The 23,463-nt window shown below is 42.9% G+C and overlaps 1 long non-coding RNA gene and 1 other non-coding gene across 2 annotated transcripts; both read right to left on the bottom strand.

The window, feature by feature from the left end:
• On the bottom strand, positions 549 to 620 carry TRNAH-GUG. Its single transcript has one exon. It is a non-coding gene; the product is annotated as a tRNA-His (tRNA).
• LOC110402136 lies at positions 15,634 to 22,789 on the bottom strand. The gene is made up of 4 exons (XR_002440920.1): positions 22,543 to 22,789; positions 19,813 to 20,591; positions 16,900 to 18,305; positions 15,634 to 16,271 (listed from the first exon to the last, which is right to left on the bottom strand). It is a non-coding gene; the product is annotated as an uncharacterized LOC110402136 (long non-coding RNA).

Below are 23,463 nucleotides of genomic sequence, written 5' to 3'. Positions count from 1 at the left end.
ATATTTTGAGAGTCGTGTGTGTGTGAATGGGTGTTGGCTGAGCCATTGTAATTCCTTCCTCGATGCCTCTGAGCACTCTCAAACCATTTACACGGGAGCGCAAACTCTTCTCACAACTTTTTTTGCTCCTTCTGCTTGGTTTGAGGGCTCGTGTAATAATCTCCTCCCTCCAGGGCTAGCAGCAATTTCCTGCGCTGCGAAATAACAACAGAACATGGACAGAAAACTTAGTAGGGCTTTGCTGGCGTTGTGCCTGCAGGCAGCCGGGGCTGCTGCAAGAGCTGAGCACCGGCAGTGGGGCCTGCATTTCTGCTCGGGCTGTGAGCCTTGGACCCACCTCGCCCTTCTGTTTGCTGCGTTGTGCAAAATGCAGATTCAGCCAAAAAAAACTCAGCCCGCTGGATGAGATCAGCGCCCACGCTCCCCGCGTGCCGGCGGGAGCGCTGTGCCTGCAACTGTGGATTTCAGAGTATCACGGAGTTAAATCGGGGAGGGACCCACCGCCCAGCAGCACGCAAAATTCAAGCCATGCTCCTGGGAAATGTTCCTGCCGTGACTCGGATTCGAACCGAGGTTGCTGCGGCCACAACGCAGAGTACTGACCACTATACGATCACGGCCGTGCTGTGCCTGCTGCCACAGCTGAGCACAGTTAGACACATCAGGATTTGAAATTGCCGCTCTCCTGGCATTACCTCGTCGGAGCTGAGTGCCCGGCTGCATGCCTGGTGTTCCTAACGGGAGCTGAGATTCGGCCTCTCTGGAGATTCCCAGAATAGAGGATTTTCAGAGTAGAGCGATAAGAAATGCTCTGTGCTGCTCCTGTCACCTCTCTGCTGCCAGGGGTTCTGATTCTCGAAGACTTCTGCTTTTCATAGGCAAGAATCCCAAATGTTAAAAAAAAAAAAACAAACCCAAACAAAAAAACAATCCCTCCGCCAAAAACTAACTTTAAAGTATTTGGAGACGTATGTAAAACTCAAAATTGCATCGTTTTGTCAAAAAAAAAAAAAAAGAAAGAAAGAAAAAAAAAAAGGAAAGACATCAGAAACAGATGGATCCAAGTTAAATCCCATTCTGGAGCCTTCACTTGAGTTCCCCAGCGCAGCAGCTTTCGTATGTCTTCAATCCCGACTAAGAGAAAAGCTGTCTGGAAGGCAGCAACAGGATGTTTTAGGGAAGTTCCAGGCTAAAACAGAACTCAAAATACAGTCTCACAGCTCTTGTTTTAGAGTGGCCTAGCTCAAAAGGCTTCCTCCATCCATGGTACAGAAGGAATTTTGCTGTGCAAGCTGTTCGGATTCACATGCCTTTCCTTCCAGCGATGAACCACCCCACCGGAGGGTCTCTTCCACACTTAGGATCTAAAATATTACAGAAACCCATTGCAAAGTGTTTGTTAAAGTAAAGATGGTGGCTGGTAGGTGGATGGTTGGACTGGATGATCTTGTAGGTCTTTTCCAACCTTGGTGATTCTATGATTCTCTAGCATCTGTGTAATTATTTAGAGAAAATGTTTGTCTCTGTCGTTTCACATCTGTCGACTCCTGCTCCTAACTCCTTCCAGCCTCATGAGTGCACTAGAAATGCTTTAAAAATGCTCCTTAAAATTGATTTTTCTGTCCAGTTTTATAAACAATGAAAATATATGAAGTATATATCTCCTTTGAGTAGCCTTTTCTTTCCCCCCATAACAGAATGCCCATACTAATATCATCTATAATAAAAGCAGCACAATTAAATGAGAAACAGTAAGAAACTACTGTTTACAAAATTCAAAATAAGGGAATAGAAGAAGTCATGCTCGGGATGTTCTGGAAAGTTAAGACATTTGTACGTATATCTGCTTTGAAAATTGTGGCTTATGAATGATGAAATTATAGGTGATCGGACAGATATAATCTGAGTGCTATGGTATGTTTGGGTCTCTAACTCCACTGGCATGAGAAGAAGGGTTTGTGATAAGGAAGAGGCAGAGCCATGTAGAATGAAACTTGCACGCAAGTGTGCAGCTGAGTACACATTGTAGGGCAGCTCATACCCATTAGAAGTCCAACTTTTGAGACAGACTTCCTAAATGTAGTGGTCTGCACATCTCAGGATGGACAGAAATATTCACGAGGGCTCCAAAAGTAATGCCTCCTATTTTGGTTTGTTGGTCCATGATGCCAGAGGCAGATGTTGGTGGGATGGCAGGAGAGGTTAAACCTTCCCACCAATATCCCATGGCATGTTGTTGCCATGTGACAGATGGCAGCAGAGAGGCACTCTGACAGAATGCCATGTGACATCGAAGTGTGGATGGGGCAAAGGTGTGGAACTGAATTACTTCACGCAGAAAAAACTGCGCCCACTGACATTCATCAATGCTTGCTGAATGTTTATGGAGACCAAAAAGTGGATGTGAGCACAGTGAGGCAGCGGGTTGTGCATTTCAGCAGTGGCAACAGTGACATGAAAGACAAGCATGACACTCAAGGTGAGGCTGGATGGGGCTCTGAGAACCTGATGGAGCTGTGGGTGTTCTGGTTCTTTGCAGGGGAGTTGGACTAGGTGACCCTTAAACGTCCCTTCCCATTCAAATGATGGTATGATTCTATAATTACATCAACACAATCATTTTATTTATTCTTAGATTAATGGTGTTTTCGAGTCAAGGGCTTGCTGCATCAGGACTACAGGGGGATTCTGGATCCCATTCCACGGTGAGAAAAAATGACACCTGAGCCACGGGGTCAATGATGGATTACTGTTTGCCTATGCCAACATGCCACGTTGTTTACTTAATCTGTGTATGATGGGAGATTCTTGTCCTAATTACGTATCCGCTGTTTGTCTTCAGATTTATCATAACGGCTTGTTTAAACGAAGACAAACAAAACACTGTTACATGGTGATGTATTGTTCTTGACAGATGATATCATGTTCCTGATTCAGAACTTGGATGCCAACTTTGAGTATGTTTTAATTCTGCTCTCATAAGCTTTCGTTAGGCAGAAATTCTTCACTTGGAGGCAGTGAGGCGCTGGCACTGCCCAGAGCTGTGGGTGCCACATCCCATGAATGGGCCCTGGGCAGCCTGAGCTGGGGGGCACCCAGCCCACGGCAGGGGATTAGAAATGGATGATCTTTGAGGTCCCTTCCAATCAAAGCCATTCTATGATTCTATGATTCTATGAGTCTGTTGTGGCTGTGGGCCGTTGTCCCACAGCCTGGTTTACTCCAGGAGGCAATGAGCATTCCTCCAGAAGATTTTCCTCTGTAATATTAGACATGTTTTCTTAAAATGTTGCAAAAAGGATAAAAGTCTGACTCCTCTGATGAGAATCCAGATGAAACTTCCTCAGTGCCTACTCTTACTGCCTGTGGCTAAAAAAAGGGGCACGAATTGATAGATATTTGGAAATAGAGACAATGGGAAGGAAGATGCTTCCACACAGAATAAGTATGAATTCTGCAGTGTAAAAACCTGCCTGTATTTCCAGGGATCTGTGTGCTCAGTGATGGAGTCTGATGGGGGACAGAGGGTGCTACATCCTCCCCACTGCATCTCTCACTGTCCTTGGCTGGTCTCATGACCTGCTGTGGTTTAGCAAAGCATCATCACATCTCTACCAGCAAAAACACTGGAAGAAATTTGGTGTTGGCATTCGAGCTGGACCAAAGCTTTATATTATCCTGTCCTGCAGGACTGGGGGCCTTTCATCTCCAGAGCATCTTATGCTCAGTGACATCTTTTTTTCTACTGCTATTGGTGTACTAAATGAGGCCACAAACATCTGCTTATTATTAAGAATAAGAACAGTGATTATGGCAATGACTTAAAAAAATGTACGCCTTTAAATTTAATGACTGCCACTGTCCAGCTGGCTGAGTCCCAACACTGTTTTTGTAGTGGCAAATTACAGTGACTTCCTCACTGCTTCTCCCAAATGTGTCTTTACATAGGACTTAAACAAAAATCCACTATTAATTAACGTTTATATTAAACATTTATTCTCAGTTATATTGTTGGGGCTAGGTCTTTCCTTTTACATTTCACTTTAGTATTGATTCAGTAGGGTACTTAGGATTGTTTTGTAATAGCGTGGATATGAATTGACTACACTCTTACATGTAAAATAAATGGTGGAGCAAAACTGGGCTTTTGTTTCAGATTTGTGCAGCAATGTGTAATGTATTCAGCTGCCCTCACTTAAATATTATTTCTGAATTTTGCCCCGAGCTGAATTAATTCCCAAACAGAATATTTTTCAAAGTTTCCTGTGTCATGTCAGCGGCTCTTTAAATGCACATATATTATATATGTGCATTAGTTTCTTGATTATGAAAAAGTGTTATTAAATATGTAATAAAATATTTACGCAGTATGACTTTAAAGCTAAGAATATTAGATCACAAGAGATTACTCTAATTGAAATAGTCTGCATGTGAAGCTGGAGTCTAATTTAAGCTGCCTAGCCTACTCAAAACTTAAACGAGTAATATATGGGTGACACCTGATCTGCATTACTCTTCAAATACAAGCAGTTGCAATATTATTAATTCTTTATTAAATGGAAAATCAAATAAGCCATTTCCATTCAATGAACATTGCCATCTGTGTGACTTAGTTATGTATAGAGTTTATATAATGTGATTGGTAAATAAAGTGAACATATATGCAAATGTGCATAACCATGCACATACATTCATATGTTGCATATCTTTTTTACTATCAAGGACAAAATTTGGTGAGATACTTTAACAACTGCTTAGAATAGGCCTTTGAATTCATGCCTCGTTTTAAGCAATAGCACTAGAGGGAATGGCCTCATATTGCACTGGGAAAGAGTCAGGTTGGATATTAGGAATGATTTCTTCTCTGAAAGAGCAGTCAGGCACTGGCACAGGCTGCCCGGGGAGGTGGTTGAGTCACCATCCCTGGAGGTGTGCAAGAACTGTTTAGATGTTGTACTAAGGGATATGGTTTAGTGGGAAAATATTGGTGGTAGGTGGATGGTTGGACTGGATGACCTTAGAGGTCTTTTCTGACCTAGGCAATTCTATGATTCTAAGTGCATTCCTAGTCTCATTGTGGTTTGACTGCACCCATTTATTGGGGTACTTCCAGTTCAGACTGCTCATACCACACAGTGCTTACTGGTGATCCACCAGCCAATACTTTCAAACAGACAAAAAACACACAAAGCAAAACACAAATGCCCATTCGCCTGGGAAGCTAAATTTCTGAATGTTAATTAAAATAACAACAACAACAAAAACAATGAAAAAAGCCTCATAGTACCTATCCTGGCCTCAGGAGAGCCTTCCTGACCACCTGGAAGGGGTCTGCACTGCTCTTTGGACAGAGCTGTGGATGGGGAGCACTGGTCAGCATCATGCATTTGGCCAGGGGAACAAATGCTTTAAAGCTTCCAGAAGATTTGATGGATGAAGTTTTCTGTCCTTTCTCATTACACATATAGGACCTTTTCATCCATCAAAATCAATCAGAGTAGGCCTGTTATCTTCAAAGAAGAGACACCGATTTACAGTAGCCTAAAATGGCTCAGGCACGTCAACCAAAGCCAAGCCACCACTAGGATCAAAAGCAGATCGCTGACTCCATCCCCTTCCTCCTCTTCCTCATCACTAGCTAGTTTATAGCATCAGAATGGTGCCATCTGCTATTATTTAACCTGTAGTTGTATTGTTAACATAGGTACCTGGGATGGGACTCACCTGTAAAAAAATGTGGATCCCTTCAAAAGCCATGGAGAGAAAAGGGCATTTTTGGTGGACTCCCATTATCCAGTGGCATGGTGAACTGCCTCCCCAGGGCAATTCTGTCACTGCTCTGAGCACGAGGAGAGCTGAGTGCGACTGCCATGGAGATGTGCAGTGGTGGGCGAAGAACCCTGCTCCAGCTACCTGGGATGTCTCTGCTTTAATCCACGTTGAACAGACCTGTTTCAACTTCTGAATAATATATTCTGACAGTAAAGCATAGTTGTCAGATGTTTTGGAAAGAATATCTGTTCCAGCTGGCATCAAAAACTGTAAAGCAATGTAGCCTTTGAGCCAAAAAAAAGAAGGATAATGTTTTCAGGAAAAAGAATACAAGGATGAAGGTTCCATAAAGATGAGTTATGGTCTCCGGTGACACCTGAAACGAACGAGCAGAGTGATAGCATTGTTAAAATGCGAGCACACAACACACAAAATCGCTTGGATCTGAAACAGGGTTCTGCATTTCCATGGCAGAGCACAATGAACAGAGCCCGGAGAAAATGTTTCTATTAATATGAGAAGACTTCTAAGCAACAATCAGGGAGTTTTATCGGCTCATTGTCAAAGCAAAAAGCAATTGGAATATGTGCTCCAAGGGCTCATAGCACATGGTTGATATTAGCACATGCAAGGGCGCAGGTGGAATAGTTATACAGACCGAGAGGCATTTTGGAAACGTCTTTTGTAAGGTCTCCAGGCTTCTTGGTTCATTTTGAAAACAATATGTGGTGGCAGTTTTGGTGTAAGAATTATTAATAATCAAGTCTTTCTCTGTTTTGATCAAAGGAAGAATATTCCACTTTTTCCTCAAACAGTCACTTTCAAAAGTCTCTGAAATCCCAAATCATACCTAAAGACTTGACATTTAAGGAAAATCTTCAGATGAATCACCAAGGGGGGACCCAGAATCCTGTGATCATACAATGTTATCCTGCAGGTACTGAATATAAGCCATGTAATTTGTCTCTTTGGTTCAAGAAAGAACTAACCTTAACCATTTTCTGACAGATGTGCAACTAACTGGTGCTCCAAGACCTTAAGAGCAGAGATGTTACAACATCCACCAGCCCATTCCATCTCTCCATGACCCTTTACACCAAAAAGTTTCTCTCACTGCATAGCCCAAATCATCCTTGCAACAACAGGAAACCGTTTATTCTTGCTAAAATCTTCCTGGGAGCAGAGAAGTCGTAGAATCATAGAACCATAGAATATCCCAAGTTGGAAGGGACCCACAAGGATCACAGAGTCCAACCCCCGGCCCCACACAGCACCACCCAAACCCAAACCCAATGTCAGAGCAGTGTCCCAGCGCTCCCTGAGCTCCAGCAGCTTGGGGCCATGCCCACCGCCCTCTGGGGCAGAACCTTGCCCCGATATCCAGTCTGAAGTGAACATTACTTTCTCTTTACTGTTGTTTTTTTAATCTATTTGAAAATTGCTGTGGGTTTTGCCGTGTTGCAGATCACCTCTTCACAAAACCATGCTCGACAGTGACTGAATCTGTGCAGAGTTCATCATTTCTGATCTGTGTGAAGCATCGGTGAAGCAAATCTCCCACGCTGGAACCAATTACAGCACTCCAAAAGGCAAGGCACAGATGGTTTCATCAGGGAGCAGAGGCCATTTTCATGGAGATAGACCAAATTTTAGTCTGCTTGAGGCCAGGTTCAAGGAGCTTCAGGAACTCTGTGTGTTGGAGTAACATGTACACGAGTGTCACCGCTGTGCCCAGCACACCTGTAAGTTGCTCTGCACCCTGTCCAGGTGCTGTCCCTGCACCAGGACATGGGGCAATGACTCGTGGGGTCAGAAGAAGCTAATCCAATATCAAAAAGCAGAAAAAAATACCAAAGCAAAAATCAAATCTGAGTATATTGGCAGTATTTCCTTTCTTTGGAACTCTTTCCATTCCATTCAGCCCCTATTAGAAGCAGCACTATTTTCTAATAAATAACTCTTATTGACATCTTTGTACCTTCATTCTTTAGAAAATTTCTGAGATGAAATGTGTCATATCCTGCATATGGTTTAGTTACCAGACCTCGTTATCAATTTACAGTGCAGAGAAGCAAAGTAGAAATGCTTAATATTGCTGACATGCATCCGCTTTTTGAGCTATTTGGGCTCATTTTCCAAAGTGGGACTTGCTGTCTCTCAAAGATTCAAGGAACCAGTGATTTAGGTGGAAGCAGTAAACATTCAGGCGTTTCCAAAGGTTTTCTCTTCACCAAGTAAGTGTTTTGGAGGAAAAGTGAAAATTGCTCTTCTCAAAAGCCTTCTTTAGCATTTTTTTTTCCTTTAGAAGCTTTTTGCCAATATGCTTCATGAAATACACAACTTTCACATTGATTAGGGTGCTACGTGTATCTGCTTTATGGGAAAGCCCTACAAGCAGCACCTGTGTAAAGCACAGCTAAGATTTTACTGCTGTTAATTCCAGTAGCAATGTTGCAGATTTGCTTCTGACTGCTGATGCGATTTAAATGACTGAAGTCTGAGCAAAGCTGTGAGAGGGCACAAGGTCCTCTCAGCGCTGAGTTCCCTGCCTTTAGGGAGGAGCTGTGAGCTGCTGGCCCTGCCCGAGGCATACTAAGCCAGCTGCTTCCTCTCCCCTCCTTGCAAATAGCCCCAGCAGAAATACAGGTGCATTTGAGGGCAGATGCTGAGCTCATTGCTCCATAATTTTGCTTTCAAAGATTGAACCAGATTTTGATTTATTATGGCTCTTTATTACAGCTGCAATGGCATTCCACCTCTCCCGGCTGTGTAGGTGAGCAGACATTTTAAAAATGCATTGATTCAATGGGTCCTGCATGCTACCTAAAGTTAGCCAAGTGGTCCTGAGTCTTCCTTCCCACACTGAATTAGCTTCTGTCCATAGGGAGAACACACTGCTCAGTCGATTGGCTGCCTATGCCCTACCACTGCCTTCCTGAGCAGGATCTGTTCTGTAGACTAAGGGATGGTTTCATTGTGCACCCATTAAGCCCATCCAAAACACCATGACAGCAGTTAGAAAAGATGTAGCTTCATCCCTAGGTCTTGTCTTAGATATAGTCCCACTTGTGTAACAGCCCGGCCACCTGCGACAAGCAGGGTGCTGTTACAATTGGTTTCTTGAGGGCAGTGGCAGGAATTGGGGTTAAACGCAGAGCCATTCCCAACAGCGCTGCATGCTGAACAAATAACTCAGCAGTGCAGTCTTAGTAGACATCCACAGAAGAGAGGTAGGAATTAATGTCACCTCCATTTGCTGACAGGTAATGAAGGCAGACAGAAAATAAGTGACTCGCTAGTGGTCACATGGGTAGCAAACTTACTGCACTTGCTTGGCTCTTTGTTTCTCAGGTCAGTGCCATAGCAAAAGCTTGTTCTTTGACTGAGAACCTTGTTTTTCATCTCACCTGGTGTGAGGGCAGGATCAGTGCAGCATAAGAACTCTCCCTTTTGTTCATGCTCCATCTAACCGTCGTGCCAAATTACAGTGACTTGGAAGATACTGAGAAATAGGGTGGTGACAAGGGTATCAGATGAGTAAGTGCCACCGGTGGAGGCAGTTCCCTCCGATTGCTCTCCAGGCACTTGAAAATGCTGAGCACAGATTTCATTCTCGTAAAGCTTTTGGAGATCACTGAGAAATGTTGGTCTTTGCTTGAATATAAATATGAATTTCTAAATATAACCCCCACAGAGATTTTCATTCAGCATTTAGCAGTTAAATCAGGTTTTATGAAGCTCTCTTTTAAAATGGTAAATAAAAGAATTCATAACTATTTTTATAGGCTTAAAGAGTACGGATCAGAGATGTGGGATATGTGCATACCATATTAGCATGCTGTGGTATTCTTATCTTCTTGCTGTTTAAATATTTAGGCATTGTTTGCTTCTATGCTTGCTGTAGGATATTGAATCATCTATTCCACATTAACTTTTATGTAGCAATATTCCTGAAGCACAGAAGGCTTTCATCTAAAATATATATATATACATTGATAACTAAGCTTCTTTTCATAAGTTATATTAAATCAAAGGCATTTGGTGATAGCATTAATGATTGTGCCTAGCCCAGATTAGGTGAGAATTATAGCAAATCCTGCTATTCATATTGTCAAATGTGAGAATTTACTCTCCCTTCTTTAAATCTCCCTCTTATAAACAACGAAGGAAAAGAACAATTCCCAGGACTGTAACTTTCACTTCTATGTATCTGGAGGTGCTCAAGGCCAGGCTGGATGGGGCCCTGGGCAGACTGAGCTGGTGGGAGGTGTCCCTATCCATGGCAGGGGTTGGAACCAGATGGGCTTTAAGGTCCCTTCCAACCCAAACTATCCTCTGATTCTATGATATTGTCTTATAAGAAAGCTAAAAACTGCTTGGCAGCAGGTTTGTCATGGACCAGTGGGTCACCTCTGAAGAGAGATGCCAAGGAGTCCCAAACCTTCTAACACATCAGTCTAAGACGTGTATAAAGGAAGGTCTGTAGCCTTCCTTTGAAGCTTGGTTGTTTTCATACCAGGGTATCTTAACTGCCCTTGTACATACTGATTGCTTTAGGGCACGATTTCACATATTTCATTCAAAAACCATAGCACTGTATTTCATTTACAAGGGGATGGCAGCCTGGGTTTGGGGGCGGTGGGTAGGGTTGTTTGTTGGGAGACTAGATATCTAAATAAATAAATAATAATAACAATAATAATTTTCAGTTCAACATGATTTTTTAAATGTTTTCCTCACAGGGCCTGTGACTGCACTAATGCACAGCACTAATGGCCTCAGGGAGAGCCTTCCATGGTACATGGCCTCTCACCTCACAGATTCAGGCTCTGCACTGGAATGCAGTGTGTGAGCCACACAACCCAATGTTCACACATCTGAGTCAAATCGCTTGATTCAAATAAGTGCTGCACACAAACGAGGGAGTCCCTCACTCAGGGCAAGACCGCTGTCTTGGTGCTGTTGTGCTGCTCTGGGCCCGTGGCAATGGGCCCGGTGGGCCGCTGGGCCTGAGGGCAGCTGGGGCCTGAGGGCAGCTGGGCAGGGTGGTATTTGGCTGGGGTACCCCCACTGTCTCTCCCTTCTCCTTGGGAGGTGTGTAGATGAGCTTTTTACCACGTAACCCAACAAAATATTTGTTCCTTCCTGATTTTTTTGACTGGTCTATTTTTTTTTTTTTTTCTTCTGCATACTGCCTGTTTGTTTGGCACCTAACTTACTGAACTCAAACTAGCACTGAATAAATTACTGGGAAAGATGTATTATGCCTCGAAGTGCTTATAGTGTAGGGAATCAGTGTCTGCTTTCTCTTGTTAGCAGAGAGTGATGATGAAGTATTAAATTTGATGCACCGATTTGACCGAGGAAGGGCAAACTGGCAGAAGGTTGCAAGCACGAGGGGAGGGGGTGAAACCATTTTCTGAGAGATTTTTCTCTGCTGCAGCATGCCTTGAGCAGCTCTGATCACAGGAGTAGAGCAGAATTGTCTAAGCTCTGCCCAGGGGGCTGCTACACGCACCAGTCAAGCTTGTCTAATTAGACCCGTATATTACATTTCCATCCAGCAAATACTCCCCCACTGCTGCAGTGCCCGTCTGCAAGGCTCCTCCTCTTCCACTTGAGTACTCACCAGCCCTGTGTAGGCCATGCTGTGGGATTCCCTCCAGCAGGAGGACAAAGGCAGGAAAGCAAGGCTGCTCACCTCTCTGTTGGTCATAGCAGGATGAGGACATCATTTCAATGGCACCAGTGGGTTATGCAGGAGCAGAACAGATACATTTTGTCCTGGGCACTTGAAGCCTTCACTTCCGTCCAATTGGGGCAGAGTGCAAGGACACCTTCAGGTCCCCTGAAGCAATGAGTCACCAAGATCACAAGTAAGTCATACTGTATGCTACAAATTTGCTTTCACGGGTGGTGTCATTGAGAAGCTGCTCCAAAACTGTGCTGCTTTGGGGGCCACAAACTACAAACTGAAGCCTGAGTTTATTCATAGTCTATTTAATCCATCAGGAAGTCATATGTCTTGCTGTGATGTTGAATACTGTTTGCTAACCAATGTCAACCTGAGACTCTTTAAAGGAAAACAGTGCTCTGTAAATGACTTCTCACCAGCTATCTCTGTTGGGGCATATCTCTGCAGATGCAGTAGTTTATACATCTCCTTGTTCAGTCTTACTTGATTTTGGAAGCTTGTCTGTCTACCTGTGTGTCTTCCTCAACAACATGCATGGCAAAAACTCCCTGCCTCTTTCAGCTGTTCTGCCCTGAAAAACAGTCTTGCCCACAAGGAATCAGTGAATACTCTGGACCAGCGAGACCTCAATGAGTCACTAGGAGAATTACATGGACACATCTACGAGAGCTCCCATGCCATGGTATTTTGAAAACTTTAAGTACAGTGTGGAAAAAAACTCAACATCAGAGGCTTTGGTTACTCCCAGGTCATCAAAATCATAGTACTCTGGTTACTCTTCAGAGCTCCAAGGTAGAGATGGACCAAGGAGCCCATAAAACCTGGTTATGACACAGGATCCCAAAATATTACTAGTATAGCTTGGAGACCACAGTCCTTCCCCTGGCCCACCCAATTTCATTCATACTGCAGGAAAGCATGCCTTCTAAAATTCCAAATCTATGAAGAATGTACAAGTCATCAAACAGAAAACAAGAACATGATGCTTTCATAAAAGGAAAGAAAACATCAGCATGGTTTGTTGCGCTGTTAAGAAGCTACCTGGAATAGCTGCTTTCAAACACTTTTATTTTAACTCTAATTAAACTTCAGTTTTTGGGAAAAAGCTCCATCTTCTCCTTCAGCTCTATCTGCAATATTGCAGGTGGTGTTGCAAACAAGAATGTGGTATGCTCTCCTCAAATCGTTAAGGCAGCTTAGACCAAGGAACCCACCATTAATCCTTACAGCAGCAATTTTGGCTCTTTGTCCTGCTAATGCTTCTGAATGTGCTGGAGTAGGGCTAGCCCCTGTAATACACTTTAGTATGCAGCCTTTTTTACAGGTACTGGATCCTAAGTTCAACGCTGTCTCATTCTTTCTCTGCTACTATCTCTCATTTATCAATCCAGATAACACATGCTTGGAAAGGCTCCTACATCATGTTTCATGGTAGGTAGTACTGAGTTTCAACCTTAGCTATGGAATGAGATGGGCATTCTAATGAACTTCACTACATATTAATTTTCTTTATTTGAAACAGATACGGCATTTAAACCTCTCACTCGCTTTTGACTTTGTTGCCTTTTACAATTCTTCTGATGTTCTTTCAGCACAAAGCTGCCTTCTGAGTCAGTTACAACTACTTTTCTTTCTTTTTCCCACCCATCCTCAATCCCCAGTATTTGGAAATGAAGTTTTAAGACTTTCAACTGCCTAACCTGAGTATACATTTCAACTTAGTTAAGAAAGTTAATCAGAAAAGAGAGTTTCCCCATTGTGGAAAATTTCCTGATCAGAAATCCAAATGAACATCTATTTATTAATTCGGATACTCAGGCATGGAAATCTCCTCACTTTAAGTACAAACACAAAGATGTCTTTATTTTAATCTCACTTCTGCAAATTAACATAGTCATGTAGTTTTCAAAATTAAAAACTCAAAGGATTAAACCCAACTGGCAAACATGGCTTGGAAATCATTTTGTGTCCCAAATATTAAGATTACTAAATGCAGATGAAAGAGGCAATTCCAGAAGAAATTTCTGTTCCTTTACAACTAAAGAAGATAAGCCTTAACTATATGTGCATGCAAAAATGTAATATGATTTATTTTCCAACAGGCGAAACTACTGTATATTGCTCTAGGTCACAGAGCAATGTGACTGGAGTATAAATAAAACTCCAGGGGCTCACATGCGGATGATGGCTGTAATTATTGATTAATTCTGCTTTAGAAAGCTTGAAAACAAGTCCATCTTGGAATGGACCACATCATTATGCCTCTCTCATTGCGGGAAACTAAAATGTCTCTCTCGTTAGAAGTGCCTGAGGTTTTCAGACTTACCAAGGGATAAATGTCATATCTGGCAGGGGGGAAAAGGAAATTAATACCTTCAACTTTTTGGAAAGAATTTCAATAAAGATTAAACTAGGCTGTTGAAAAAAATAAAAATCGTAAGTAGGTTTTCTAACCTGAACACAGACAGGAGGCTCTTGTGGTTTTTAGAGGAAAACGGGTGTATTTTCCACGCTGTCTTGTTAAAGTGATTACTTATTCATCCTTGTATATTAATAACATCCAGAAGCAAGTACCTGGCTGAGTTTAGCACAATGCAGACATTCAGCCTCCACTGGTCTCTGCCCCGTAGACTCTGCAATATATACTCAAGATGAGAGATGTGACTTTTTTAAGGTGCTTTTCACTCCGAATCCAACCACTGTGAAGATTCTGTCTTAGAGGAGATCACATCATCTTCTTTGACTCAATGGATCAGGTTGCCCAGAGAGGCTGTGGCTGCCCCATCCCTGGAGGCATTCAAGGCCAAGCTGGATGTGGCTCTGGGCAGCCTGGTTGCAGAGTTGGCAACTCTGCACTCAGCAGGGGGGTTGAAACTGGATGATCTTTGAGGTCCTTTTCAACCCAGGACATTCTAAGATTCTATGATTTTTTTTTCATTTAGGAATCTTGTCCTTTCGCTTTTAGAGAGACACTGTCAATGTAACTATGCTGGAAATACTGCACAACTGCATGATCTGTGCTACGCTGACTGGTGGCGGATGAAAAAGGCTCCCATTAGCTTGTTACTGCAGGCAGAAGACAGCACCTACTAAGGAAATACCACTGGGTGCCTGTATTACAATAGAGTCTTTACAGAACAGAGTTGGTCAGTTTGAAAACACAAATGGAGAAGCTACAAAAGAAAACCAAACTGGTCAGACGGCAGGGTATTGCCTTGTAAAGGACACGAGGTGCCATGCACAGTGGTGAAATCTGCTGTCTGAATTGTACAGTAGGGCTTTCTTTATCAAATGGATTAGACAATGCCCATAACTTCACTAACCCTATGATGAAAACAATAAAAAAAGCAGTGATGGCCCCAGTGCTGTGGGGCAGGATGGGCTTGAGTGGATAGTGATCTCAGTGTGGACTCATCTGACTACATAAGTTTTATTACTTATGTACTTACCTTGCTAGAAATATCTGAGCTAGCTGGGTCCATACAACTGTTTGTATTGATGTATCCTTAGATTTCCATAAAACATTTGGTACCATCTGACCTTCAGATCAATAGAACAGTACACAATCAGCATGGCAGTTATTAGTGAATTGAAGCCTTTCTAGCAGTCAGGAAGTTATTATCTCACTAATATCCCTAAAATTACATCTTAACCATGTTAATATTTGAATCAATAACCCCAGGTCCTCACTAATTAAGATAGCAGATGACATTAATTAGGAGACCAGTAAATTACAAATAGATTGGAGCACTAATGGGTAGGTCTTGTAAAGGTGGTTAAAAAAGGTAACTACAAACATTAAGCAACTGAACACAGCCTAATAAATACTCAGACATCGAGGAACAAAGAATGTATGCCATCCTTTCAGATTGGATATTCGTTGAATTTCTGCAGAGGAGTTGTTTTCTTTATTCCAATAGCTAGAAAATAAATAAGGCAGCTTTAGATATGCAGCACAGCTTTTAAGCAGCGAGGTGATTAATCCTGGAACTATTTCATTTTGCATTCCCCATCACTGTAAATTTCTAAAATAAGACTAAAGCCTTACATGAGTAATATACTATTTTTCAATAGGAAATAAAGCAACGTAGAGCCCTTGGCTTTATTCACAAAGCCAGAGAGTTGCAGCAATTTCTATTATTTTTTTTTTTTTAGGTGTAGACTGGTGTTAATAGCACAGAGACATATATCAGAGTGCTGTGAGATAAGAATATCTGCACTGTAAGGGGCCTCACACAGAAGAAGCCATTTAAGTGCCTGGATAGGCTCAGTAATAGTGCTATATATGTGGTGTGTTTGCTCTCCTTGAACCTCCTCCCAGTGACTGCCAGTGCAAAATTTGATATAAACTCTCCAGAGAATACAAACTTCCCCTGTTGACAATATCCAAGTACGGTCAGCCTTGGAAAAGAAGTTAGTGAAAGCCTGAAAATCAACATGTTCTCCTGTTGGGCATAATATGTAAGAAAGAAGAACCTGTTGGGATGCAAGGTACACTTAGAATAAGTTCATCATCTTCTTGACCTTGTTTATTCTTTTATCTGCACACGAGAATATACAGAAAAAAAAACTCCCTAGAGAAAATTCAAGAGACAACTCCTTGTCTTTCAGCAATATCAATGCAAGCAGATCTTCTTTTCCACCACCATACACACTTCTCACATTGGTCCTTTCCTGAACAAGGATCACTCTGATTTCTTTATCCTCCACATTAGTATTAGTTATTCAGAGAGACTTTTCTTTCCAAGCTTCATGTTTTCTCCATCTCCATTACCGAGTGCTCCAGAGGTGTTGCCGTGGTGAACTGTTGTAAGTGAGAGAGGTTTGTGCAGTCACTCAGATTGCTGCTAGGCAAGTTACAAAAAAGATTTTAAAAAATAAATGCAGAAGAATACGTGGGCAAATATTTTCAAATCTTTACAGCATGCTGTTTAATGTACAAGAGCTCCAGACACAGAAAGCGTGAATTGAACTTGGAGAGAGAGTGAGGAGCTAAAAGCACAACTCAAAGGAGCAGAGTGATCTTAGTCTGTCACTTTTCCCACAGAATGTGGCAAGAATAATCATTTTCCCCTAGGATGTGTTCTTCAGGAGGAAGCTGTGAGATGGCTCTACCTTTTTCATGATTGATAAACCATGATCATCAACGTGTCACTCATGAAAATAATTTTTTTTGAACGTGAACACTAAATAATTGACCCATTCTGCCAGTGGCAGGAGCAATGTGTCCTAGTACTGAGCTGCTTCATTTCTTTGTCTCTCAGAGACTGGCTCTGTGCTCCTGCATTGCTGGCATGGCTGGCACGTGAGGCAAGGATGGAGCACCCCATCCAGCCATCTGTCAGCCTTCATTTCTGCTTGGCCTCATCTTTGCAAGCAGATGCTGGGCTCATCTGATCCCTACGTGGCTGCAGTGCCCACATGCTCCATACCTTGCATATGCCGTTGGCTGACATTTCCTCTCCAGCTCTTCCCAGGACAGTAGGATCATTATTTCCGTCCTTCTCTGAAGACATCCAATGCAACAGATTGACTCATCAGTGTGTAGCACAGCAATCTGAAGGGTGGCTTCCCAGGATCTGGATAAAAACCACAGGGACTGAGGAAATGTCAGGCTTTGGCCTGTGTTTTGGAATGATGTATGTGTGCACTTACGGACTGTAAATCCCTGTTTTGCATGGTCCCAGTTGTTAATCTGATGGAAGGTGTTAAGAACTATCCATTTCTTGCGACTGGGTGCGTTACGGTGAGGGACAAGGTTTAGTGGCCATGGTGGCAATGGGTTGATGGTAGGGCTAGATGATCTTAGTGGTCTTTTCCAAACGTAATGATTCTATGGTGCATCTGCTCATTTGTTGCCCGCTTGGTGCTGGTTGGATGGTAGCTGCTGGTGACTGCCAAGTGACCTGCCAACAGCCTCCTCCCTTTCTGCTGAACAAAGATCAGTACAGCTACTGCCTCACAAAACACTGCTGGAAATGACTGGTTAAGGCTCCAGAAATGTCTGTCTCTAAGCTCTGGGTCCTGCCATGGCTAGTACTTACTTTCAAGAAAAGAAAATGATAAAGCAAGTCATACAAGGTCCAGGCACAAGCGAATCCCTTCAGGTGGCACCACTGCTGCTTTCTGTAGTCTTACAGCAGAGCCAGTTTCCAGGTGCTACTGTGGTGTGGTACCAGGCTCCAGCACACTGCTATTATGCTTATCCTTTTCACATCACAGTATTTCATCTCTTCTGTAGCTGAAGATCTTTTCTTGCATTATCAATGGCATATTCTAATAATACCTGATGAAGGGTGCACACAATGAGCTGCTTTTCCTTATTTTTTAATAGACATTCTTTTTGGTTATTATTAGCTATTATCATTCAGATACTCAGACGTATGTGGATCCACCTAGGGATATAAGGCTCTGAAGAAAATACCACTGAAGTCAAAAGGAATCATTGTGGTACATCAGCATAAGCTTAGGAACACACATCTAATCCCAACTTATTAATGTTGTTAATGACCTGTCATTACCTTTTCCCAACTTTTCTTCTTTTTTTTTTTTCATTATACATTAAGATTGTAAGAAATACAATCTTAATGTATAATGCAAATATTCCTAGAGGAATATAAGCAAAACAGGACCATGATCACTAATAGCAATCATCATCGTCATCTGTGATGGGAATTTGCAAAGGTTGGTTTCCTATCTGACTATCCCAGTCACGTGCAGCCATGGCCATCCATGGTCTTGTATTCCCTGTGACAGTCGTAGTGACCAGAACAAACAACCTGATGACAAGTCTGAAGCAGGTCAGTCTGTTCACATCTCCTTCTCCAGCTGCTTGTTCCTAGATAAAATATGTGAGACAAACAGGAATTTTAACAGAGATGCCTAAGCACCACAGATGTCCAGTGCAATGCAGCATACATGGAAATATGAGGGCTGTTCTGAAAGTAATGCCTCCTCTTTTATTATTCTGGGCCCACGCCATAAGAGGTGGATGTTGGTGGGGCAGTAGAAGTTGAACCTTCCCACCAATATTCCATGACATTTTGTTGCTGTCAGTACCCCTCAATGGCCCTCAGTGCCACATCTAAACATTTCTCAAACACCTCCACAGATGGTGACCCCACCACTCCCTGGGCAGCCCATTCCTGTCCCTGACCACTCTTTTGGAGAAGAAATGTCTCCTAACACCCAGCTTAACCCTCCCCTGGAGCAACTTGAGGCCATTCCCTCTAATCCTGTCACTACAGAGGAGCCACAGAGTAGCCCTGTGCTCAGACTTGGAGCACAAACCTCACTCCTTATGTGGTTGGATATTTTTTATTTCCTCATTTATCACTTAATCTCTTGAGAAGAATGCAATCACAGAGTGGCCACAGCTATTTGTGAATTTAAGCTGAATTCAGCAAACAGCTTCAGCCATGCAAAACATGAACATGAATCCCGGATGCGAGAACATAGTTCAGTTTGTCATTGCTAGGATTAAATATTTTCATTATTTTACAATTTTTGTGCTATCACTTTGGCATAATTCATTACACAGCAGAAGTTCCTCCTTCATACCCCAGCAGCCAGCAATGCGAAAAAATCCATTCCTGCCAGATTTGAGTTTCCTTCTTCAAATTATTCCCACTTGTCTGTAGTAAGGGAGCATGGAAATGGCTTGTCTTACCCTGAGTGAGATGCACAAGCTTCACCTGTTGCATTTGGTGTCTCATACAAGCACACATACGGACAGGGAAGCTGAAGCAAGGAGATTTTTGCCTGTATTCCCATATTTGAGTGACAAAGATCTGGTCTCATCCCACCCACAAAGTGATACCCTTCTCCAAGCCTGGAACCAATACACATTTTAGAAAACATTACTTCCACTGGAGAGTGAGGTGGTTTCCGAAGACCCTGTGTTTGTCCCAGACTGCCCACAGTATTTACTGCAGGGGAGATTCACCACATCCTTGGCACTTCCCTGGCTTCTAAGAGGCTTTTCTGACCAGTTAACCCATCTTTCATTCATGCTAGGAGTATAATGCCTTTACACAAGCCACTTGTTTCACAGACAAGCCTTGTACGAACAGTAAAAGCCCCATGAGACCCGTGGCATACACCCAGGCTGCTGGTTTAATTTTCACCTGCCAAGCAGGAGAATAGACAGGTAAATATTTGCACACAGAAAATTCTCTTGCACTGAACTGTTTCAGGAATTCAAAGCCCAGGAGAGGACCGCTGCCTGCAGAGTCAATGTTCTTTAGCTCTTAACAGGGCATTAAACTGTAGCCAGCAATCAATGTAAGAGGAAGACGGAGGGGCACAGAGAGCAGGGGTTGTAGATAGCCCTCTGCTGCACTTACCTTCTCCTCAAGCACATCCATTCCTATTAATGGTCCTCTACACATCTTTATGTCTTCAGGGTGGAAAGAAATCACGTACAGATGTCTGATGGAAAACATCTCCTTCCCTTTGAACCAGAGAGTCAGTACAGAAAACATTGATGTGATTCAGATTAGTAATTAATCTAAGCTTAACTTTAGAGGCATTAGAACCACTCCATGTGTGCTCATGTAGCTGGGTGCTCCTAGGATAGAGATGGTTGGTTTTCTTCCTCAGAGCTCCAGCATCAGGAGGCACATTATCACCTGAGCCTCTGCTTTTCACAGAGTCATAGAATCAGTGCTGACTGCAGAGGGACAATTCCCTCCTGCTCCTGCTGGCCGCACTGGTGCTGACACAAGCCAGGAATGCATGCTTCTCAAGCACTTGCTGTTTGCTATAAGAAGTTTCCCTGAATTTTCGGTTGTTCAAATCCAGACACTTGATTGTTGATAGCAGAGTATTCACCAATGCCTCTGAGCTGTGTGAACCCCTGAGAGGAGCAACACTGCTGCTGGGTGCCAACCCCAAGAGGATGGGCAGAAGGGTCTGTCCGTTACTTCTGCTGTAAATCCACTCCAGAAAGGTTCAGGATCCTCAGTTTTAAAGCCATGTTTCCTTTATCCAAAGGGTTGAACCTTCAGCCAGCAGTAGAAGAGACCCACAGGCACGCTGGACATGATGCACGATCACACTCCTAGCACAACTGCTTCTCAGCCTGCTCTACAAAGCAGGAGATCCTCCAGGTAAGAACTTTTGCCTATTCAATCGAGTAGACAGTTTTAAGTAAAACAAGATACCAGATAGCTTAAGAGAATAACTGTATATGACAAAAGGCTAAATATATTCAATTTGTGCTTTATATCGCCATAAATATGAATGTGAGATAAAGGAACTGCGATCGTTGATGGGGAGCAGCCAGGTAGGTGCATTCTTAAACAGTGTCTGCACATGGATGCACTACATCAATGCATGGTTACTTTATCTTCGTGTGCAAGTGGTGATTTAATATGTAGGGATAAAAGTGAACTAAAGTTTGGGAAACCTATTCATACCACTGATAAATAAATTGCACTCTGAAACGCTGTGTGCAGTGAATCCCTTTGATGCTCTGAGCAGAGCACCACGTCTCGTGGACCTTCACTGCAGAGCAGCAGGTCAGAGCTTCCTGCTATCATGGCTTCACGTACAAGGGCTGCAGAGCACACCAGCCCACTCGTTCCCCTTAAATACTCTCATTTTAGCAGCTATTTGAGCCCAGGAGGAGTCTACGTGGAACTGATGAAGAAAAAATTAAAACACTTGAAAATGCTATTTTGAGGTTTACAGAACTTGAATAAATGAGCAGATTACCTATTCAATTATCTGTGGCATTTTGAATATTTTATCATTCAGCTCACTCCTTCCTCTCTGCTATGACAGCATTCCCCATAGCTGAGCCATCTATCAGAGGGATGCTGGAAGTCATCCCCTGCGTTACCCAGGCACTTTGAAGAGCAGCAGCTACATGAAGGTCACTCTTTGCTTTGGCTTGCCTTCACAGCTCTATATCTCAGGGTTGCTTTAATGTCCATTTTACTACTTTCCAATATCCACTCTATTTTCTTCATTGTGATCTATAGGTTGGAAAGAAATAAGAACTCATCTTTGTTTGTATTAATGTTGAGTACAAGTAAGTGAGTTATGCCAAAGAGTTATTATGTTATGGTTATGGTGAGCTACAAGTCTCTTCATGTTCAATGTTCAGTGACGCTTTTAGCTCTAAAGATCTCCTGATCCTCTATTAAACTGTATTCCTATCAAGGACTATTTTCTAAAGACTCATGTTACTAAAGTACCACTATCAAACACACGATGTGGGATTCATCTGATCAAAAGCAGATACCTACATATACGCATATATGGTATCAAATTTATATATATATATATATATATATCACACCTTGTGATCTACATTTCCCTTAGAACTGGTAGTCTGAGGAATCCCATTAGAAAATGTTTTTCATTCCAGTGCAGACACTGGGCGTGCAAGAGCACCTTAAATGTGCTTTCTCTCCACTAAGGAGAGAATTGAGACGGAATGGCTCAAATAGGAGCTTCTGCGCCAAGCTGTCTAAAATGAAGTGACACAGATCCTACAGAAGGCAGCAAAAGGTTCTGGCCTGGTGGCACTTCTGTCCAGAGCTGCTGCCAGGGAGTAGGAACCATGGCACATCACACAGACAAAACACCGCGTCTCCAGGAGGTTTAGAGCACAACCTCTAAGAATAGGCTGAAACTCCAAAAGCATTGATGCATGTGGTAAGATTTCCCCAAAATTGTTATCCAGTCATGTTTACAGCATGCTGAGTTCAAACAAACCACAACCAAGGCTGTGAAATTGTTAACTGAATGAACCTGGGTTCTTGAATATTGCCGTTGCTCATAATACTATTTGAATACCACTGTGAAATTTACATGCCTTCCTATTAGCAATATTTTGTCCTTAGGGAAACCTCTTCGCCTATGATTTCTTTCACAAAGGCAGGTCTGGGCTATTGTTCCCATTTAATATATGAGCAAACAAGGCTCAGAGAAAAACAGCGCTTCCTAAGCAAATCCAAGAAGACCCAGGTTCCACTCCAGTTTTCTGTCACATAATGGAGCCTCACCCGAGGCTCAGCACCAATAGCAGTTATTTACAGAGCACATAACACTAGGTTGGTACTTACCCACTCAGACAGGACATAATTAAGAATTTTAAAGATACTACTTGATTTTAATGGGATATACCTATGCTTTACAGTTTTAGTTTGCTCTGATGATAAGCTACCTTCAGGGCTTCTGCAGATGAATCTTTGAGGCCAGTTACACTGGATTTAAACGTTAACTTACAACATCCTCCATTATAAGGGGAAGTCAAGAAACTACCTTCACAAAGTGCTAATTAGCAATCAGTGTTAAAACCATCCTCTGGTCAGCTGTTGGCTAAAAGCCACAGCAGGTGGGGCTCAGGAAGCTGTAAAGCCCATTACAGGACAGAGGAATTAGTTCTGTAGGCTTGTGGGGATGGGTGTTGCTGCTTCTCAACAGGAGTGTGTGTATTCCTGGTAAGAGCTCTGAGCTGCAAGCATTACAGTAATTCTGGGAGTTTATTTTAGCTCTCTAAATTCTATGTGGTCATGCAAGGGCTGCTGGTGAAGTATGATCTATGGAGAGTTCTGATGGTGGAAGCGAGCTAGATTTCAGTTTCTCCTTGGGTCACTTCTAGGAGCCTCCCCCTGCCCTTGCAGCCTGCGGCAGCCCAGCGGTGGGTCTGCAGGGGGATCAAGCTGGCTCTGTGATGGCTGCAGTGCAGGCGTGGGGGTGTGTGACCTGTCACACTCCTTCTTCCACATACATCACCTGCAAAAAGAACAGAACTGGGTGCAAACTTGTGCCAACCCATCAGCTGTCATGCTTTTTCTCCCTAGGCTCTGTTTAATTCCAGAAATGTAGAAAGCAAGCCCAGGTAGCCCGCTGTCCCTCTGAGTCTTAAATCTCCTTGGCTCCAGCTTGATCCTTGAGTTTTCCCAGTGCTGCTGGTGCTATCTTTAGCTTGAACTGTGAGACTGGTTGCAAAATGGCCTGTAATCATTGGTGGGATCAAACCT

Source organism: Numida meleagris, chromosome 6 (assembly GCF_002078875.1).
Source record: "Numida meleagris isolate 19003 breed g44 Domestic line chromosome 6, NumMel1.0, whole genome shotgun sequence".
Taxonomy (NCBI): Eukaryota; Metazoa; Chordata; class Aves; order Galliformes; family Numididae; genus Numida; species Numida meleagris.
This window is presented reverse-complemented; position numbering and strand designations above follow the sequence as displayed.